Consider the following 22,166-nt stretch of genomic DNA (forward strand, 5'->3'; position numbering starts at 1 on the left):
TGAGATACCATCTCACACCAGTTAGAATGGCGATCATTAAAAAGTCAGGAAACAACAGGTGCTGGAGAGGATGTGGAGAAATAGGAACACTTTTATACTGTTGGTGGCACTGTAAACTAGTTCAACCATTGTGGAAGTCAGTGTGGTGATTCCTCAGGGATCTAGAACTAGAAATACCATTTGACCCAGCCATCCCATTGCTGGGTATATACTCAAAGGATTATAAATCATGCTGCTATAAAGACACATGCATACGTATGTTTATTGCAGCACTATTCACAATAGCAAAGACTTGGAACCAACCCAAATGTCCAACAATGGTAGACTGGATTAAGAAAATGTGGCACATATACACCATGGAATACTATGTGGCCATAAAAAATGATGAGTTTATGTCCTTTGTAGGGACATGGATGAAACTGGAAACCATCATTCTCAGCAAACTATCGCAAGGACAAAAAACCAAATGCCGCATGTTCTCACTCATAGGTGGGAATTGAACAATGAGAACACATGGACACAGAAAGGGGAACATCACACACCAGGGACTGTTTGTAGGGTCGGGGGAGTGGGGAGGGATAGCATTAGGAGATATACCTAATGTTAAATGACGAGTTACTGGGTGCAGCACACCAACATGGCACTGTATACATATGTAACTAACCTGCACGTTGTGCACATGTACCCTAAAACTTAAAATATAATAACAACAACAAAAAAAAGAAAATGAAAGAAAAAAGAAAAAAAAAAGAATTCAGATACTTCAGTCACAGCCTTCTCAAATACAGGCAACTTCAGCCTGTCTGAATGCCCTTCCAACCTTCCTAATCAACTTCAGCATCTGTCTGACTGCCCTTCCAACCTGTTATTCTCATAATTCTATGACTTCCTCCATTCTAGGGAACTTCCTCTTCCTCCAGAATTCTATTATCATTGAAAACAGTTCCAACTGGGTAATCTTGAATCAGCAATAGACTCTGTGACCAGAACCTACCCTACCCACTTCCCATCATCCTCTGGGCTCCAGTTATATAATGCTATTTCCCTAGTGGAGCTCTCATCACAAGGCTTTGCTAATTAATATACTTTTCTTCTGTCCCACTAGGCTGCAACAATTGTGATATATTCAGCTAAAGTGTCTAAAACATAGCATGTACTTAATAACCATTTGATTGATGACATAATTGTAGGAACTAGTACTAAATTTATGGTTTCAATTGAATCTTCAATGACAATAAGCATTCCATTTATGAATTCCTGGACAATGCCTCTCAATTTCTCATAGTGATATTCTAAAACCTGTTCACTATGTTCAGGCCCATACTTGCTGCTATTTCCTCACTTTCATCAGAGCAAACAGAAGCTCTACAAGATATCTTTCTTAATGTTCAGCCCATCAGAAGAAGCGGTATTTTTCCTTCTGTTAAAGACTAATGCCTCACCTGGGCTGCAGATCCCATTCCCAATTCCACCTTCCTCGTAGCCTCCCTTCTCATCTGTCCTCTCCTCTCCCCTGTACCTTCAGCTTCTTGCTCTTTGCTGCTTCCTTCTCACATGGAGTTAAACATAATTTTATCCCATTGCAATAATTTAGAAATTCTTTAGAACCCAAAGATTGTAGCATCATACCTTTCATTGTTCCTCTTTGGCCAGGCATCTTAGCAACTCGCTTTTTCCCATGTGCACATCTTCTATTTCACTCCTCACCTATGGTATTCCTACCTCTGTACTCCACTCCAAAGTCACTGCTCTCACTAGTGAGTTCCAAAGGATCAGATCAAATATCCTTTTCAATCATGATTTTACTTGATATCTCTGTATATTTGATTCTATTAACCCTTACCTATAGTATTAAACCATTATTGACTTTGGGACCTTGACATTCATCTGTTCAACAAGTGTTTATTGAGCACATGATAACTGGTACTTAAAAAGAAATAAAGCCTCTGTCTTGCGGAACTGACACTTTCTAGAAAGGGAGACAGATAGTAAATGAATGAATGAATGGAATATCACATGCTGTATTAACCTCTAAGAAGGGGATACGTAGAGTGATGGTTTAGAAAAATTTGAGTAGAATTAGTAGAAGGTATCTTTTAAATGTCTTAAATAGGACATCTGGATGACATGACATTTGTTTGAAAACCTGGTAGATGAGAGTGAAACACCCAAGGGAAGAGATGGAGGGGAGTACATTGGGAAGAGGGTGCAACAGCATTGGATGGGGAAGACCTCACATATCTTGAGAGCTGGGAAGAGGCCAGGGAGCTGGAGCAGGTGGCATAGGTTAAGACTAGAAGCAAGATTGGAGAGCTGCATGGGGGTTAGATGATTTGGCCAGGATTTAATTCTAGAAAAAAGGAAAAGCCATTGAAGAGACTAAAGCAAATAGTAGCATGATCTGACTTACATTTTAAAAAGAGAGCTCTGGATATGAAGTGGAGCATGGGTAGTAGAGAAGCTACGGAAAAACAGGGAGACCAGTTAGAAGGAAAAGGCAGTGCTCGTCCCTGGACTCAGGAGATGGATTCAAGTGTTCAGATCTGAGATGTGCTTTTGAGTAGAATCAGAGGGCTCATTGAAAGATTCCAAGAGGGCTCATTGAGAGATTCCATGTGAAGATTGGAGGAAAGACTAATCAAGGACAATTCCTAGGTTTTTGCTTGAACAGCTGGTTGAAAGGTGATACTAGTAACCGAGATAGAAGATTGGGAGAATAACAAGCTTGGAAAAGGAAGAAAATTGGGAGCTCAGTTTTGAACATATAACACTTGACAAGCCCATAAGACCTCTAAGTTGGAGGCGCCAGACGAACATCTGAAGGCACAGATGGGTGGCTTAGGGGAGAACTCAGTGCTGGAGACCTAAATTAAGGAGATAGCCACATAAACAGTATTTGACACCAGAGGACTGGATGAGGTCTCTAGGATGAGGATGTAAACAGGAAAGAGAACGTGGTTATGCACTCTCATGCTTATTTGCTTTTCTACACAGCTTTCTCTACTAGAATGACTTAATTTCCCTCTTCCACCTGTCAAACTTACTTTATCTTTAAGATGAGAACAAATGCCACTTCCTCGAATCTTCTCCTGAGCCCTCTAGAAAAACAGTAGCTCCATCCATGGCACACCAATAGCTTATAGTTTATGACCCTCCTTTTTTTGACTACCTGCATTCCTGGACTTCTTTCATGAGGTTCCAAATATATTGGATCTTTACCAATATATTTGGGCATTTAGTACATGCCTGGAAAGTTCTGTCCTGCCTTATTGCTTGGTAAATCCTTCCTATCCATCCTTTAAAGACTCAGTTTTAGCATTGCCTTCTCAGCCTTTCTCCCTCTCCGTCTCCTCCAGATACAGCTAGGTGTACCTTCTAAGGCATTATTTGTGTATTCTTAGCACAGCATTTCCCATATTAATCTGCATTATTTATCTTTGTATCCTTAGTACATTGTGTCATGTCTAACACATAAGAGGGTATCATTGATCACTCTTAGGTGACTGGAAGTTTCTTCTGGTCTCTGGTCCAAGAATAACAAAGTTGTACATGGGAACCGGGCCAGGAGTTTTCAAGATGGTAAAGGCGAAACTAAGTACCTCCCTAAGGACAGTTCCATTCACTTTTCATCAATTAATTCATCCTACAATTTATGTATCAAGAATTATTAGCTTTGCAAGCCTCAAACTGAAGTCAAGACTAAGGGTATTTAACTAGTCCTTTGGGACATTTGTTGAGACAGAGATTTTAAATGCACTGATTGTTAGACTTTTTGAAGGATTCTCATAATGTTCCAATGATAGAAGAATCAGAAAGTCAGCATATGATAAGAGTTGAATTTATAGCTTGTCTCTTTACTTCCACATGAGGTTTACAGAAAAACAAAACAAGCACTCATTATCCCCTATCTCCTCTTATTATTATACTTCTGATTTGTATTGAATGCAAGAGGTTTATTTTCACAATCCCACATTTTGTTCATTTTAATAAAGTTAAGCCAGTAAATGTGTAATAAATACTGTAGAAATAAAAACTGTAGAAACTATTCACCATATAGATTTTGGAGCCAAAATAATGTCATGCTGCTTTTCAGTCTAAGATCATTTTTATATCCTACCTTACTTTTGTAATCTTTCAGATTTTTTTCCTATTAAAAACTACACTTGTAAACAGAACATTTATAATATTAGAGTATCTCAAAGTTTAACTTAAAAAAACTTGGACCAATATTATACAACCATTAAATTCAACATGAAATAAGAATTTCTTATTTACACATAGGACAGAAAGTAAGGACAAAAGGATTAGAGTAGCAAACAGTTGGTCTCTTATTTCACGCTTGTGTGATGTTGAATCTTTGAACAAATAGACTTCTGTATATTGTTGTCAGGTCATTATCTCTGACCTGTGACTCATTCAGAAGGAAGTCATAACACTTAACCAGACTCATAAAAGATATGAAGTTCAAAGCATCCAGTTCCAGTCCCCATAAGCCATTAAGATAAAGCACATTTTTATTCCATTTTCTAGATTCTAATTAGATAGTTCCTTGCATCTTATTTTTAAGGTAGAGAGTAGAATGGTAGTTATTAGAGGCTGGGAAGGTTAAGGGGCAGGGGATGAAGAGAAGTTGTTTCATGCATATAAAACTACAGTTAAGTAGAAGGAAAAAATTCTAGTGTTCAATAGCACTGTTTTACATATAACATAGCATTGTTATATGTAAAAACATAACAGGATGTCTTAATAGAAAGGTATTCTTTTTTTACTATAATTTTTTTCCCATATACTTCATTTAGATCAGTGATGGCCCCTGTACCCCCTAAAATCACCACCAATTGAAGTATGACTCCTCTTTCTATATGATCAATTTTACAATTATCTATATTTTGCCACATAAGTTTTTACAACTTTGTGTGAACTTCTGAATGGTAAGGAGCATGCTGTATACTATCATATTTATTTGTATCTAGTATTGTACCTTTCAGATGAGAGATACAAGGTATACATTTGCTAAACTGATCCAATGAAAAAGAATATAGAAAGATAGCATTGCCCAAAATACTTTTCTTATATCAGCTCATATGAAACCAAAAACATCTGGATAGGCAACTTTTCAAACAGTGAGCCAGTTCATTTAGCCAGTTCATGCAGGGGTTTGGAGGTGCATTTAATCCCAACAGAGAATGGGGACCTGGTACGTATCTAGGTCAAATTGCTCATGGAAGCCAGATTAAAGGTATTCTATACTAAGGCAATGCTACTCTCAAAACCTTTCAGCCAACATTATCTCTTCTGTAGTTTGATGGTATAGAGATCTCTGTGTGCTTCAACCTGGGACTGGCTTAAGTTTCTGAATAAAAAATTGGCTTCAGGTTGGGTGCAGTGGCTCACGCCTGTAAGCTCAGCACTTTGGGAGGCCGAGGTGGGTGGAGCACGAGGTCAAGAGACAGAGACCATCCTGGCCAACATGGTGAAACCCCGTCTCTACTAAAAATACAAAAATTAGCTGGGCATGGTGGCGCATGCCTAATATCCCAGATACTTGGGAGGCTGAGGCAGGAGAATCACTTGAACCTGGGAGACAGAGGTTGTAGCGGGCCGAGATTACGCCATTGCACTACAGCCTGGGCAACAGAGCGAGACTCCATCTCAAAAAAAAAAAAAAAAAAAAAAAATTGGCTTCAAAAGAATTACCTTCCAGGGCATTTATTACGCAAAGATGGAAAAACTCTCTACATGAGTAAGAAACCAGAGTTAATCTTTCGTTTTCAAAATAGAAAGTCAATTTGGCAACCATCCTGCCTGGTTATTTGAACTTAATGGATCTCCTTTCAGTCTGCAATTAAAACTGTTTGCATTTCAGCTACTTATCAGTGCCCTAAACTTGAACATTTTAGCAACCAATCTCCAAGGTGATAAACAAGCTCATTTACCTCTGGTAGGAGGGTAAATTGTCATACTTTTTCTGAAGAATAAATTTTAAAAAATAAAAATAAGAAAATAACTAGCAAAAATCTTAAGAATTAAGAAATAAACTTTTAAGAATTAACAGGCAGGAATCTATGCAAAGATTTATATGCAGGTATATTCATCACAACCTTAAAAGGGTGAAAAATTGGAAACAATATAACGATCCCAATTTGCAAGATTTGCAAAATGCACTCTTCTGATGCAACACTATGCAACCACTAAAAACTATGCGGCAGGAGAAAAAGGGGAAAACATGCAAAATGTTGATCAATAAGAAAAAAATCTGGTTAAAAATAACATATGTAGTGTGATTCTAGTTAAGTTAAAGTTCTTGGATATGTAGAAAAAAGAGTGTAAAGACATTGTTAATTTTCTTTTGGCAGTGGTTTAGGATTTTGGGTGATTTTTATTGTATTTTGTATGCTTGCTTGCATTTTCCAAATTATCTACAATGGACATAAAATACTTTATAATTACACAATGGGGCCTTCCAGAGGGTGGAGGGTGGGAGGAAAGAAAGGATGAGGAAAATAACTAATGGGTACTAGGCTTAATACCTGGGTGATATAATAATCTGTACAACAAACCCCCATGACACAAGTTTACCTATGTAACAAACCTGCACATGTGCCCCAAACTTTAAATAAAAGTTAAAAATAATAATAGTAATAACTACAAAAGTATATTGTGTATATTACGTGTAAGTATATTATGGCCAGTTTTTATAAAGTCTGGCCAAGGAAATTAATATTTGGGAGGAGCATGTAAGGGGCATAACTATTATTCATTCCTGAAGTTTCCAAATTCTATTCCTGTATCAGGTCAAATGACAAGAATCCTATATATATTTCTATATAACATTTTTTTTTATCACCTTGCATGTGGCAGCAGTTTCATTTTCTGTAGAAAAGTTTCAAAGAATCATGATCTAATTTTATGCCACAGGTCTTATAAAGGCTGGTAGAATCTCATAAGAGGATTGACTTAGGCTCTTGTAAAATTTCTACTGAAAATGCTATCCATTGAGTGGGCTGTACTCCTCCTCCCAATACATGCTGCCAGCTCCTGATCTGCTGGTATATTCTCTATTATTAGCAAATAAGAGCTACATGTTTCCCTTTAACTTTAACCATGTTCAATTACAACACCCTTCTTTAGTCTTGTTTGCTGACATAATGATATTCCCATTCCCTTAATTTCTCATCTTTTGTTCTTTTACTGACTTTCTATTTTAATGATTCCTAATAGGAAACAGATGGCACACTGAAAATTAGGATAAGTTAAGAAGAATGTAATAAGTGGACAACCGACAAAGGAGGGTGGGAATGCAGGGCAACCACAAGGACTCATACAGTGCTGGGTGAGGAGGACCCCTGACGGGAGCTGAGATCTTTGGTGAAGGACACAACTGGTAAGCACAACCCTGCAGGGCAAGGAGCTCGAGAAACAGCTATCCAAACCCCACACCTCTCCCTCACCTTGATCTCCCATGTTCCACTTTGGCTGAACCAAACCAAAAGCCAGAGGGCAAGGAAGCCATGTGTGAAAACTGTGCTACAGAGCAGAATGGAGAGTGATACGACTCAGGGAGAAGACATCTAGCACAAAAGTATTAATGCCTTTTATTATAAATTGTTTGGAAGTAGATGATGTCTATATGCATAAATAAATAACATTAATCTCTTTTAGGTGATGTTTACTTTGGTCACTTATGTGAGCATTTTCCCATAGCAAAGCTTCCCACTCAAATTGGCAGTAAGCTATTTTCTGCTGTGATGCAGTCCCATGTCCTTATAACATGATGAGCCAAGAAAGTATTCTTGGGTAAACACATTAGTTATCTCCCCCTTAATTGAAATGCCAGGTGGATTAAAAAATAACTGTCATGTCTTCTTTAGGAGGAAGGTCTGTTTTCAGTACGGGCATTGAAATATTGCATAATGATCATGTCATATGTTGATATGGCTGAAATGAATTTGTCTGTAATCCTGTTTAATTTCTCTCTTTTCACTATTCATTAAGAAGGGAGTATATAGACTAAGGATGTTGTATTTCAAAACCTGAAGTGTCAGAGAGAATGAAAAGTGAAAAGTAATCAAACCTGAGTCATTCAATCATGACTTAGAACCAAGGTGATTTTTGCAATCATTTAATCCAAACACCTCATTTTACAACTAAGGAGGCAAAACCCACAGAGCCTACATAACTTGCCAAGGTCACCGCTCTTGTTAAGACCTCTCAGCTTGGCATGCTTTCCTCTACACCATAACATCAAAGGAGAGGGGTATACTTTTCATTCATTGAATTAATTTATTCAACAACTATTTTTGAGTGCCCTGTGCCAGCACTGGGGCTAAAGCAATAAAGAAACTAGACAAATTCTCTTTTCTCATGGGGTTACATTTTAGAAGTGGAAGTGAAGATAGTCAATAAATAGATGTCAGGGAGTGACAAGTGCTAAGGAAAAAATGAAGCAGGATAAATAGATAGTGACAGAGAAAGAGGGTGCCATTTTTGTTGGGCCATCAAGGACTTTCTTTCTAAGATGACATTTGTGCAGGACCCTGAATGCTGTGCAGGAGTGAGTCATGCAGACATCTGGGAGAGCAGTGTTCCAAACCTGAGCAAAAGGCTGAGAGGACATATGCTCGAGTGTTCATGGAGTAGGAAGTAGGTTGCTTGGGCTGGAGCTCAACGATGGGAAGAGGAGTAGGATATGAGATTTAAGAGGTATCGGAGCCGAGCAGAGAGGTAGATTACATAGGGCCCTGTATGTCCCTCCTAGACTTCTAGATTCTATTCTGAGTAGAATGGGAAGTCATTAACGTGTTTTCTGCAGAGCAGTGACATGATCTAAAGTGAGTTTTAGAATGATCAGTCTGCCTACTGTGTGGGAAACTGATTGGAGAGGCAGAGTGGAAACGGAAAGGGAGGGGGCAGATAAATTAATTAGGAGATTAAGAAGCTATTATAATGGTCCTAATTATATTTTAAAGGTAGAGCCTTCTATCCATGCCAACAGGTAAGGGTATACGGGGGGAAACAGAAGCCAAAGGGGATACCAAGGCTTTCAGCCTGAGTGCTAGCAGACTAGATTTCCATTTACTGAAAAAAGAAAAACTAGGGAAAGAGTATTTTGGAGAGAAAAGCAAGGATATAATTTGGGAATATTAGATTTGAGGAGTTACACATATGAGTTTGGAGTTCAAAAGAAAAGTCCAGGCCAAAGGTATGAATTGGTATTAGGAAATAAATGGTATATGAAGTCATATGGATTGGCTGAGATCATTAGAGAGTACACATACTGAGACGACTGACCCACCCCCCCAGGAGACTCCAAAGCTTAGAAGATGGAATGCTGAGGAGTTTACTGAGAGGAAGATACCAGTAAGACAGAGGAACAAAGAAAGAACAGCTTCCTAGAAGCCAAGGGAATCAAGTTTTCCAAGGAGGAGGCAGTGATCAATTCCATCATAATAATTCAAGTAAGGCGAAGACAAAGAATTGATCACTGAAATACAGAGGTAAGCAATGACGTTGGCAAGTGTGACATTGCTGGAGTGGAGGGACAAAATGGTTCAAGAGGGAATGGGAGGAGAGACGCTGGAGACACTGGGTATAGGCCAGGGAATGATGAGATTTTCTGAAGGGGGGATGTGGGATCAAGGGAGGGTAGTTTATAGATGAAGGTCATAATGGTGTATTTTTAGGGTACCTGGAAAGAGCTAGAAAAAGGGGGATGGTGGTGGGAGAGAAATTGGGATAAACTTGAGCAGGAGAAAGGGGATAGGATTCCACGCACAAATGGAGGGACTAGCCTTAGACAGGAGCACGACACGTCACGCACTGTAAAAAGAGGTAAGGGGAGGTAAGGGGTACAGATTCTGAGAGGTGGGCAGATGTCATATTGGAAACCTGTGGAAATTCTCTTCTTGTGAAATATGATGTCAGCAGGAAAAGAAATCACACCAAAATCATTACACTTTCTTCAGTCTGCTTAACAAAAGAATGGCACTGAGGAGGCGATGAAGAAGGTATTTTTTATCTGTTCCATAACACGTCTTGATACTTCAACTATGATCAAATTATAATGGTCTGGTTTCCTGTAAGTGTTTAGACATCATAATTCATTATCTCAGAGAGAAGAATCTTGAAATAATTTTAAGAAGAGTAGGGAGACAGACATAGTAAGCAGTGTGGACTTTTAGAACACAAAAGAAATTCTACTAGAAAGCAGGCAGGTGCTAATAAAGATTATCTATTACCTATCTATTGAATAGTTCTGAGTAAACCAGGACAGGACCAAAGCCATTAAAGTGACCCGAAAGTAAATAGTTTGAAACTGAGATTTCTCAAAATTAATTAATCACAAAATTAACAGCACCTAACAATCATGATGATGGGGAGCATAGCACAGTGTCTAAAATCAGACCGGTCAGACCACTCAGGTTCAAATCCTTACTGCACACTTAATGTTCATGTGACTTCGGGGAAATTACATAACTCCTATGTGCCTCAGTTTCTTCATTTATGAAATGAGGATCATATAAGTATCTACCCCTTAGAGCTGTTAAGAAGATTAAATGAACATGGAATACTGCCTTGCACATAGCAAGTACTGTTTAGGTATCTGTTAATTAAATCAAATTCCTATGAATAATCAAGACCTAGCCAGAAAGTATAGTCAAAAATTTATACCTGGAGTTAAATTCAAGATTCTTTCTCTAAAACTGTCTAATGGGAAATTTTTTCCAGAAAAACAAATACATCTGGCTCCTGATTATCCAGGCTTTCTCTCTCTCTCTCTCTCTCTCTCCCCCTACCCCCGGCTTTTTCTTAAAACAATGTCCTGACAGAGGGTAGAAAGATTCCATCAGCTTTTCTACCTTTTAGAAAGATGCTCTAGTGGAAGTTTTTATTTCTACAAGACAGCTGAAACCAGAAAAGTGAGCTTCTTGGATTACCATTCTACCATCTGTGGGTTACTACCACAACTTTTCTGTTACCTGTTGACTCATATACTGTACCAAGAGTTGACCATATGCTCAGTCTCATGTTAGAAGGTTAATTTAAGTTAAAGTTAATTTAAATTAATAAGGTTAATTTAAATAAGGTTGATTTAAATTAATAAGTTAATAAAATAATGTTTATTTCTAAGTTTTAATAACAAAACAAGGAACATTATGAACATTTAAAAATTAGATGCTCCCTAGTTTATTTCTTCTGCATAATTAAACCTCCTATTCTACTTAATTTCTTTACACATACAATAATACTAAAAGAACCAATATTAAGTCTTCAGAAAATAAGGTCTGAATCCCAGTTTTATTTGGGAGTCCTGTCTACAAAAAATATATGCTATCTTCTCCTTTTGACCATTATATTATCCTGATAGTTAATTTACCAATTAGGTTTTTTTTGTTTGTGTTTTTTTTTTTTTTTTTTTTTTTTAGTTCCCATGTTTGAGTACTCCATCAGATTCCCAAAGAAAAAGACTAATAACTAAATAAAAAATACTCCCCTAAACTTTGCAAGATCACATGTCTAGGAGTTATTAATTGAAAGAATCACAAAAGGGAGGGTAGGAAGCAGTTCATCAGAGTGGCCCTCAGCCAAGTGGGGATACTTCAGCTCTACTGGCAGCAAGTTCTTTTGCAGTGAGGATGCTTGCTGTGAGAGATCTCGGTGGATGGATGTTAGAGCCAAGCTCAAGCTGGTGTTCGGAGTGGTTCAAAGACATGTTTCTAGGGTCTAAGAAGTCTATGAGAGTTCTTATATTCCATATTCTCAGGTTTACAAACATGTAAAAAGAGTGCTATAAGCCAACTTTAGATCATCTAAATGACACTGTACTATTGAGTCCTGCCATGGTGTTTTTATTTGTGTTCACATTTCAGGTGGCCCTAGTAACATATTATATAAACTGACAATATTTACAGTTTAAGTCATGTTTGTCTAACTGGGATCCAGTTAGATCGCTCTCTCTTTCTCTCTCTGTCTCTCTCTCTCTCTCTCTCACACACACACACACACACACACACACACACCTCTTTAAAAGAAGTATCAGCCTCTCTGTTACACAAGGTTAACAAGGAGAGTCATGAGGGAAAAGGACCTGGAAGAAATGGATGACCTGGGCCAGGATCAGCAGGTAACATCTCACAGGGACCTCTCTGCTATGTGCTGGCTTTCAGGCAGCACTCTGATTTTCCCACCGCCTGAAACCCTGAGATCTGTATCATTCTCCCTCCTCAACAGCAGAGCATTCGATGGAGATGAAAGGCATTCAGTCACAGGCATCCAAAGAAAACTGCAGAGGACAGTCCCATACCTGCAGTTTCTACAGTACACACATGCCTGCAACAATCAAAGGCCTCAATGGAAACAGGTAAATTAATAGAAAGAGAGTTAATAAACCCTATTGGAGTCAGTTAGGGCAAAAAGTCTATACTCTAAGGCCTGAACTTTGATTAGCTATAGCAAAACTAATAACTTCTGTTAGCATAAGAGTATTCACACTAGGAAGCAGTCAGACCAGCACGGGCAAGTGTGAAGACAGATGCCCAAATTACAGTTTGATGATACTGGAACAGGAAATAAAACGAGGTCTAGGCATGGATGAGAACAAAGGCACTCTCCTAACCGCCCCAACTTAGGTTAATGTTAAGTTAGGTTAGGTTAAGGCTTTGTTGATACTCCCTGAGAAAGGCAGGAAGTAAATCTCAAAGTCACAGTCTACATGTGTGTATACACATGCATATACATATATTTGCATATGCATATATGTATGTATGTATATGCACAAATGTATTTAATTTGCTATATATGGGCATGCCTAATTTAACCAGTAACAAACTCTATATAGTTCATTTCATTTTATATTTTTAGTTTTTCTCTATTAACTCTTTTTGTTGTGCTTATAAAGTCTGAAGCTAAAAGATATCCTTCTGTATTATTAATAAGAGCTTCCATTGACCTAAGAATTGTGTATCATTTTGTGGCAGAGCAGGTAAACACCTCCCTTTAAACAGAGACCAGAAAGGGGGCAATTTCTTGAGTGGATGATCTCTTATAATTGCATGAGGTATGGAGAATGGAGGACTGGGTATAATACATGTCACAATAAAGGCACTTGGTATGTACTTATTGAACAAGCGAATGAATGAATGATCATTTTGTTTGGACCCTTAATGCCCCCTTTGGAATTATACACAATCTTATTGTGAATGTATCTTACTAGGAGTTGATACCATTATCCTATGTTAAAGGGTGGGGAGGCTACTGGAAAGGAGGCAAATGCCACACAGTACTATGGGCTAGAGGACATTCGTACCAATACTCAATATAACAGTAAATGAAATATGTTGAGCCATAGTATTTTCTGAAAGGTGACTTTGGGATTTCAAAACAAAACACAGATTAGAAGACTTATGTATATAGTTTACAATAAGATCAGCAAGTTATGAAACTTATGAAGTTAGTATATGTTTTATTTGTTTGAACTATTTAGGTGCTAATCAGTACATTTTGTTGATGATTGCCACTTAGAACCATAGGATGTACTTACTAATGAGTCAAAGATTCTTTGGTTTAAAGTGGATAACTATTTCTGCATGCCCTATGCTGTAATTAGAACATTTCTTCTTACTTGACCTTTCAAAGGATTCCACAGTCACTACTGTTGGTAGAGTTCTGCCATTCTAGAGACATTCTGTCACCAGGTGAAGAGTAACCAGGCAAAGAGAAAAAGAACTGTATTCATGACATTAGTTTCTGAACCAGCATTAAAACCACTGCCTCTCATTATTATTATCTTTATCTCATTTCCACCTTTTCTATTTGGTTCTCATGATTTTTCTAACTGCCTTCTGCTCTACCATTCCACTGGGGTAACAATAACAAAAGTAACAATTAGAACATCATTTACTGAGGCCTTTCTAAGTGCCAGCCATGTGCAAACTGCTTCACATGCATTTTCTTATCATACAAATGCAAATAGCACACAGACACAAACACTGAAATGGAGAGAAAGTAATTTCCCTCAAGGCCCCACAGTTAAGAAGTGGCAGTGCTGGAACTCCAGCTCAGGTCTGAGGGAACGCAAAAAGCCCCATGCTCAATACCCTGAGCCATTCCCCACTTGCAGTGGGCTCACTGAATTCATGGCCTTCCACATCTGCTCCCCACTCTGTAGTTTTTTTTTTTCTCCTTCCACCATGGCTCTTCTTCATCTTTATTCCGGTAAATACATCCTCTTAGATCAGCTCCAATACCTCTGTATCTAGGAACTTCTTGGCTCAGGTCTTAATGAGGTTGTTAGTGAACCATTTAGTTATAGGTTTAAGGCCAACATATAGTTGAATAAAGGTGTCTTTGGACTGTTCTCCTTCTATTGAGCCTTTAGTGAAATATCATTTCAGCACCATGGAGGTACCAGGGGATATGGAAGCTACCCTATACTCTTCTTAGGGGGAATGCTCATCTTCCACTCCTCACATAGATGGGAACTTCCTCTCCCCAGGAGGGTTCACAGTATGGCCTGTCATTCTGATTGGCAAATGTGGGAGAAATGACTGAACAAGTTCAGCTCAGCCCTGTCTCTCTCTTAAAATGCCATCTGTCTTCAGGCGGCACTTTCCCCCTTCTCTGCCTTGCAGTAAGCAGCCTGTACTTTTACAGGAGGATCTGGATAGTCACAGCTCTTTCTGAGCCGAGAGAGGTGGGTTTGTTCAATGACGGAAGTATCAAAAAAATGCAAGGGGCCACAGGGGCCAGCCACAGTTTCTAATACCTGGGCTATTAAATTCTGCCCTCTTGGTTCAAGGGTCATTCGTCCTTCTTCTTGAATGGTAGTAGGCACTTGCAGTTGAGTCGTTTTATCAGCCTGCCTCCCACCACTATAACCGAATTTTGGGGGACTATTAGCCTATTTTCACATCATACTCTCTCTGTCCCTTTCAGTCCAAGCTGGCAGTATTTCTAATAAAATTTTCCCAAGAACCCAGCAGGACCTCTGTGGATTTTTTGGGAATTCACTACATTAGACAACAGCTCTACCACAATCTTTTTGAAATAATCTCGTCTCTCTCTCGGTCTCCTGCCGAGATGGCTAAGGGATACCACTCTTAAGCTTCCTGGAGGCCTGCTAGTTTGAAAAGATCCATGAGAAGCACCGTTGATCTCCCAGAAGGGTCTTTTATATGACTAAATACTCTGACCTTTTGATCTTTTCAAGACTAAAACAAAGGACTCTATATTCACACCTCAGTCTGTTCTTCATGCCATACTGTTGGCAGTAATTTGTTAACTCTAAGATCTTTTCCAATCTAGATAAGTCAAGAAGTTCCTAAAGCATCAAGTCTTGATCCTTTTCACTTAAATTTCTTCCCTCTATTTATCTCTTTTCTTTTTACTATAAGCAGCAAAAAGAATCCAGGTGGCACCTTCAACATTTTTTTTGATATCTTAGTTCATCAACTAGGAAGTTCATTTCTGGTTAATTTGTTTTCCATCTAACTGCAGGACATGACTGCCCTAGGCTTTCTGTCACCACATTAACAGTGATCCTCCTTTTTCCAGTTTCCAATAATACATTCATTACTTCCTCCTCAGCCCTCACCAGTCACGTTGTTAACATCCATATTTCTACGAACAGTTGATTCAAGGTATTCTAGCATTTTTCTATCATCCTCAAGATGATATCCTCAAAATTCTTCCAGCTTCTTCCCACTTACAAATTCCAAAGCCACTTCTGCATTTTTAGGTATTCATTATGGCAGCATTTCACTTCCAGATACTAAAATCTGTATTAGATTTTTTTAAATCGTTGTTGCATAAAAATTGCCTCAAATTTAGCAGCTTAAAACAACACTCACTTGCTAGCTCAGAATTCTGTAAACCAGAAGTCTAGCATGGTGTGGTAGGGCTCTCTGCTTATGGTATCACCAGGCTGAAATCAAGGTATTGACAAAACTGAGTTCTCATCTGGAGAAAAAATCTGCTTCCAATCCCATTCATAAAAATCCAGTTCTTGATGGCTATGGGCCTATGGGCTATAGGTCCCATTTCCTTGCTGGCCATCAGCCCGGGCCACCCACAGCTCCTTGAGGCCACCACATTCCTTGCCATATGACTCCCTCAGTCTTTTATCCATCAATGGTGGTCACATCCTTCTCATGTTTCAAATCTCTGACCACCCCAGTCTGCGATCACTCTGCCTTTAAAGGGCTCATGTGATTAGGTCAGGACCACTCAGATAATTTTAAGGTCTTCTGTGCCATATAATCTGGCCCAGTCATGGGAGTAAAATCCACAGTATTTATGGTCTGGGTGATTATACAGGGCACGTCTGGAGGGTGGGTAGGGGATCCTATAGCCCACCTTAGAAGACTACTTATTTTGGTGTTATTCATTGGCCCCTTTGAATTCAACAATCCTGAAAAAGCAGAGTTTAAAGCCTGGGAATTTTTTTTAAAATAATTCTTCTGTGCTCACCATTTTTTCTACTCTTAGCTCTTTAGATCAGTATACTATTAGATTAAAAGACGCTGGAGAAGAGATTTTATAATGTCATGATTCATTGCCCTGATAAGAACTTACAAATTCCCACACTGGGAGAATGGTTCAGATCTGAAATGGGGGAGGTACTCTGAATTCTCTCCTGTGCAAGAGCTTCTGGAGTCTTCTGAAATAAGAATGGTTACAGTCCTTTAACCTGCATTCTGTTTATGACAGTCTACTGGTTTTTGTTTTAGACTATTTCTCCTCTTCTTGGTTCTCTGCAGGAAGCATGTAATTTGGGTATTATGAGATCCCCTGAGGGTGTGGGGGAACACCCAAGTGCCAATGTTCTACCAAAGCCATGTCTTTTGGTATTTACTGGTATGATGTTACAAGAAGCTAAGAATTCACAAAGTGGCAGATCCCTCCCCAGAAAGATCTCTAAGGTAAGACTGAAGGTCACAGCAGAGGTATCCTGATACCCTTGAAAATGCTCCCCACCCCTCAATTGCACAAAGTGTCTGGTGTGCAGATTAGGAGTTGGCTAAATTAGAGAGAATTTTAGAATGCTAGATGAGGGGAGAGATATGTCTTCTTTTTATGTGAGTCTTGCTAAAATCTCCATTTTGGAAGTGAGGCTAGAACCATCCTTGTGATGGATTCTGTGGAACTCTAAACTAGGCATCATGCAGCAACAACATCTCCTAAACCTCAATAATGCAGAGAAATTTTTCTGTGATTTAAGCTACACAAACAGCCACATCTAGAGAAAGGGTGGTATAGGAAACAATATTATATAAGGTCCATCAAGCATGGAAATTTTGTTTCTTACAATAGCTCCCAGGGATCATTTATAGAGAGGCATTATCTTTCGATTTTATCATGACAACAATTTCAGAAGTAGAGAGATGCTTCTGAAAAACATCAATATCATCTAACAACTTAGGAATCAAAACTTTCTTTGAGTCTTAAAACTAGGAAAACTATAACTATTATATTCAACTTGAGTTTTAAAGCATAGAAGAAAAAGTGATTTAAGGAGCTGGGCATCTGCAAGGGTAAAATTAGCATCAAATACAAACCAAAATATTATTCCAGTAAATTGGTCATAACAGACAAATTGCTGGAAAGAAGAATTAGGAGGAAGATTACCTCTCGTTCAGAAATTGTATGGTGGAGTTTTGCACATGGCACAGTTCCTCTGCCTCTACTGCCAGTCTCTTAGGAGAAGGGAAAGCCAGGTAGATGAGACAGCAGATGGGGGGAAAACAGAGCACCAGCTACCAAAGCAACACCTCTCATGACAGCAGGGAGCTGCTGGTGGAATTTTCTGCCAAGCTGCTGTTAAACGCTAAAGAACAAAAATGTGTCTCCAACAGTAAAATAGTTAAAACAAAGATAATCTAGGTTTGTGGTGAGTATATGTAAAGACAGCTAGAACTTCTGGTCAGTATCTCTGAGTTGACATGGAAATCTCCTTTCCTACCTCAAACACATAGAAATGCTGGACAAACTATAACACAACTACACACACACACACACACACACACACACACTGCCCCAGTGCCAAAAATAAACATGGAACCTAAAGTCAGAGCAGTCAGAGAGAGCTGAAGCCAAAGGACTTGAGGAAAACTGGGACCCAGCATAGGTCTGCATAGCTGGTGGCCGGGCCTTTAACATTTGTCATGGGACCTGTGCTCACGGGAGCTGGAATCAAGCTACTTAAAAATAGCACAAAGTCACACAGGACTTGTCCAGATACAAAATAGGGACTAGATACACCATAATCACTCTCTGCAAAAGTTCCAGGGAGACCAGAGAAGAAAAGGGGTCAAGTGCAGAACCCCAGACCAGTGCTGTGCACTAGCCCTAAGTCTGATGCACTCTAGGCTCATGGCATAGTGTCCCAAGTCTAGAAACTGATACAAAAATTGTTCCCAGGCCAAAGGGTAAAGCATATGACCTTCAACAGAGACATACATAAGAGCCACCTGTAGAGATGCTCTTGCTACCAGGTCACAGTTCATGAAGAGAAGCATAATTCATAAGAAACAGTTTAATAACCTTGATTACTTGAGTGTTTTAAATTTCTGTGACAATATAGACACTACAGGCAAAATTAAAAGGCAAATGACCAACGGGTGAAAATACATGCAACCCATATAACTATAAAAAGAAATAGTATCTAGAATTTATAAAGAACTTTTACATATTAATTTAAAAAATGGATTTTAAAAGTATGAATAAGTGAGTTACAGAGAAAGAAAACTCTCCAGTAAACATGAAAGATTTTCAACCTCACAAATGATCATCGAAATACAAATTAAAACACTTATAAGATACTTTTAAAATTTATCAAATTGACAAAAGTCAAAAAGCAAAGTTCTAGTATCTTATAAACCACCCCCCAAAATCTTATAAAGTTGAAAGTATATGAATCTACAACATAGTTATTCTCCTTATAGGTACACCCTAGTGAAAGCCTGAACACACGCATCAGTACAAGCTGGCTGCTGCAGCACAGCCTATAAGAACAAAACTTTGGAAACTTAAATGTCAACCACCAAAGAGAATAGATAAATGCTAGCTCACTTCTACTATGGAACACTATGTAGCAATTAAAAGGCCGGCTGTGGTAGCTCACGCCTGTAATCCCAGCACTTTGGGAGCCTGAGGCGGGCGGATCATCTGAGGTCGGGAGTTTGAGACCAGCCTGACCAACATAGTGAATCCCCATCTCCACTAAAAATACAAAAATTAGCCAGGTATAGTGGCGGGCACCTGTAATCCCAGCTACTCAGGAGGCTGAGGCAAGAGAATCACTTGAACCCTGGAGGCAGAGGTTGCAGTGAGCCAAGATCACGCCATTGCACTCCAGCCTGGGTGACAGAGCGAGACTCCGTCTCAAAAAAAAAAAAGAGTGAATTAGGTCTATGTGTATTACTAACACAAGTATATATATATTTTTATTTTACTTTAAGTTCTGGGATACACGTGCAGGACATGCAGGTTTGTTACATAGGCATACATGTGCCATGGTGGTTTGCTGCACCCATCAACCCATCATCTAGGTTTTAAGCCCTGCATGCATTAGGTATTTGTCCTAATGCTCTCCCTCCCCTTGTCCCCCACCCCCTGAAACACAGACATATTTTTAAAACACTGCAGAAGGACATAGCATGATAGTGTTCATGAAAAAATTAAAGTCACAAATTATATGTCAAAATATCTTGAAATCTATATATGGCCGGGAAAGATAGAAGTAAAATTCCTGATCATGATTGTCTCTGGGGAGGAAAGAAGGGAAATGGTACTGAGGAAGTTCTCAAAAGAGGATTTCAACTTTATCTGTAATATTCTCTCCTTTACTTAAATTTTAAAAATCTGAAACAAAATGAAAAATGTTAACATTTTAATGCTAGCCAATATGTACTGATGTCTATATCATATCAATCTCTATTTAAAAAAACTATTTTATAAATGAAAAAGTATTTTAAAAATAAAATAAGTCATATGCCTTGGTCCTACACAATTGCTAGGGTTTGACCACAAATTTGGCTTAGTTTCCCAAAACATTGTAATGTCCTCTATACTCTATATAAATAGGACAACAAATTTGATAGGGCACTTCTTATAATATCTTTTATTATAAAGTGCAGGACACTTTATACATGTAACACCCTGCATGAAGCTTAGCAAAATGCAACCAAGGACGAAAATGCATTCTAGGCATGGAGGTTTTCATGTTTTTTCAACATGTACTACTTTAATGCTCATAGGTATAGATCGCATCTTGCATTCTAAGATAAGGAGAGGATATTTAATTTACACACACAACTAATGATACTGAAATTCTCCTCAGCCTTCATCTTTTCAGGCCTAAGTGTCCTTGTTTTAAGCTGTATTTAGGTTAGCCCTTTGGGTGCCTCAGCCATTAAAATAGCTTAATTCTTCCTTCCATTACTCTGTTCAGTTTTTGTTATAGTGTTTATGAGGCAATTGTCAACCCCATCTGCAAGCTCAGGAAGCTCTCTCTCTCTCTTCTTTTAAATGCCTTTCTCTCACTTCCAGAAATCTTACAAACTAGTGATGTCCCTCCATCCTCTCCTGTGTAGCCATGCCAGTTCCTCAACCCAAACTTAATTCGCACAATTAATTCTACCGACTCCCATTCTCAATACTTGAGTTATTTAATTTGTATGGCTTTACCTGTCTTTGTAAACCACCAGTAAATGAAACTGTTTCCAAATCTCTTCATATGACATTTAAGTTGACACCGCATGTAAACAAGTGCCTACGAATATAATACTTTTTGTGGTCACGCTAATTCACAGTGAAGAAATGCTTCGAGGGCCCAAGTAGAGGGATATGCTTTTCACATACTGTACTTTCATAACAGTAAATAATTGGTAAGTTCCCCCATTCCAGAGATATATAGCTCACTTACATTATTTGAAACGTGATCAATATTTATGAGTTTTGGAGGTACACGTAATTATTCCCTTTAATCATCAACTCTCTTGATAGGGACTTGATAAAACCACCCTATTTACTTCCTTAGAAGCAGAAATCAAATTCGTTTTTGAATTAAAATAAGCACTGTGAAGTATATGTTCTTAGCAGCTGACTTTGTCAAATGATCATATAACTTCTATGTATGTTGTTTTCCACACATGCTGCCTCTACACCAATTTGCTGATTTACAGTCACAAAACAAATCAATAACAATGACAACTGAAGTACAATAAAATGTGGAAAAACTGGCTTATAGCTTTAAAATACATAGTTCCTTTACCCCTACATATTCAACTTGGAAGGAACAACTTCTAGGCATGAGCTTCTTTGACTTAGTTGGTCACATAGTGCAAAATGTCAACCATGTTCACAAAAATGAAAAGTTTGTCCACCAATGACGATGAATTAATTAATCATTATTAGCACTGTAAGCAGCTTTTCCAAAGAAAAGATTATTTTTTACACCATATAGATCAAGTCAAAACAGGTATATAGGTTAAAGACATTTCCTTTTATTCTGTTGATCACAAATTAACTGACTTTTTGTGAATTACTTCTACAGAGCTTAGCCACTCCATTTAAAAAATGGTTAATATATCTGATTAAATGTCTAACAAAAATATTTTTATGGCAAATTTCATAATTTTTGTGGTGGGAAAAAACATAAATGCCTAAATAAGTATCTCATATATATATTTAAAACAAACCAACCCTTAAGTGTATTCTGTCTTCCATGGATTATCAACAATCACTTCTTTTGGTGTATAGTTTTAAGATTGTGCAACAAATGTTTACTCAAAAGAGGAATGATGAATTTGTGTTAGTAAATGAAAAACAAAACCATCTAATAAACAGCCAAGAAGTAAACTCTAAAGGGCATTTTGACTTTCCATGAATTGCACTGTTTCTAGTATAGTATATTCTACCAACAAGGATGTTTTTGGCAATTATTTACCACATTGCCATCAACCAAGACACTATCCCAGCCCAGCATCCTCTCATTTTTTGCCACATCCCTACTTATTACAGGATTTAACAACTGTCACAACCTTGTCTTTTTTTTTTTTTTTTTTAACCTACAGCACCTCTTCTAATCACAGGTACCTGTGTTCACACAAATCAACAAAGTGGGTTCTCCTCCATGTCAGCAAATCTTTGAAGCTCAAATAAACTTT

General features: G+C 38.3%; 1 protein-coding gene and 1 long non-coding RNA gene across 5 annotated transcripts in view; one reads left to right on the forward strand and one right to left on the reverse strand.

Annotated features, from left to right (window-relative positions):
- The window catches only part of LOC129031247 (uncharacterized), a 70,575-nt gene extending 62,914 nt beyond the window's left edge, over window positions 1–7,661 (forward strand). The window contains exon 5 of the long non-coding RNA XR_008500983.2: window positions 7,222–7,661. This is a non-coding gene — a long non-coding RNA (uncharacterized LOC129031247). The remainder of the gene's footprint in view (window positions 1–7,221) is intronic.
- The window catches only part of CCDC148 (coiled-coil domain containing 148), a 280,505-nt gene that overhangs the window by 57,441 nt on the left and 200,898 nt on the right, over window positions 1–22,166 (reverse strand). The window lies entirely within an intron of this gene.

Source organism: Pongo pygmaeus, chromosome 11 (assembly GCF_028885625.2).
Source record: "Pongo pygmaeus isolate AG05252 chromosome 11, NHGRI_mPonPyg2-v2.0_pri, whole genome shotgun sequence".
NCBI classification, from domain to species: Eukaryota; Metazoa; Chordata; class Mammalia; order Primates; family Hominidae; genus Pongo; species Pongo pygmaeus.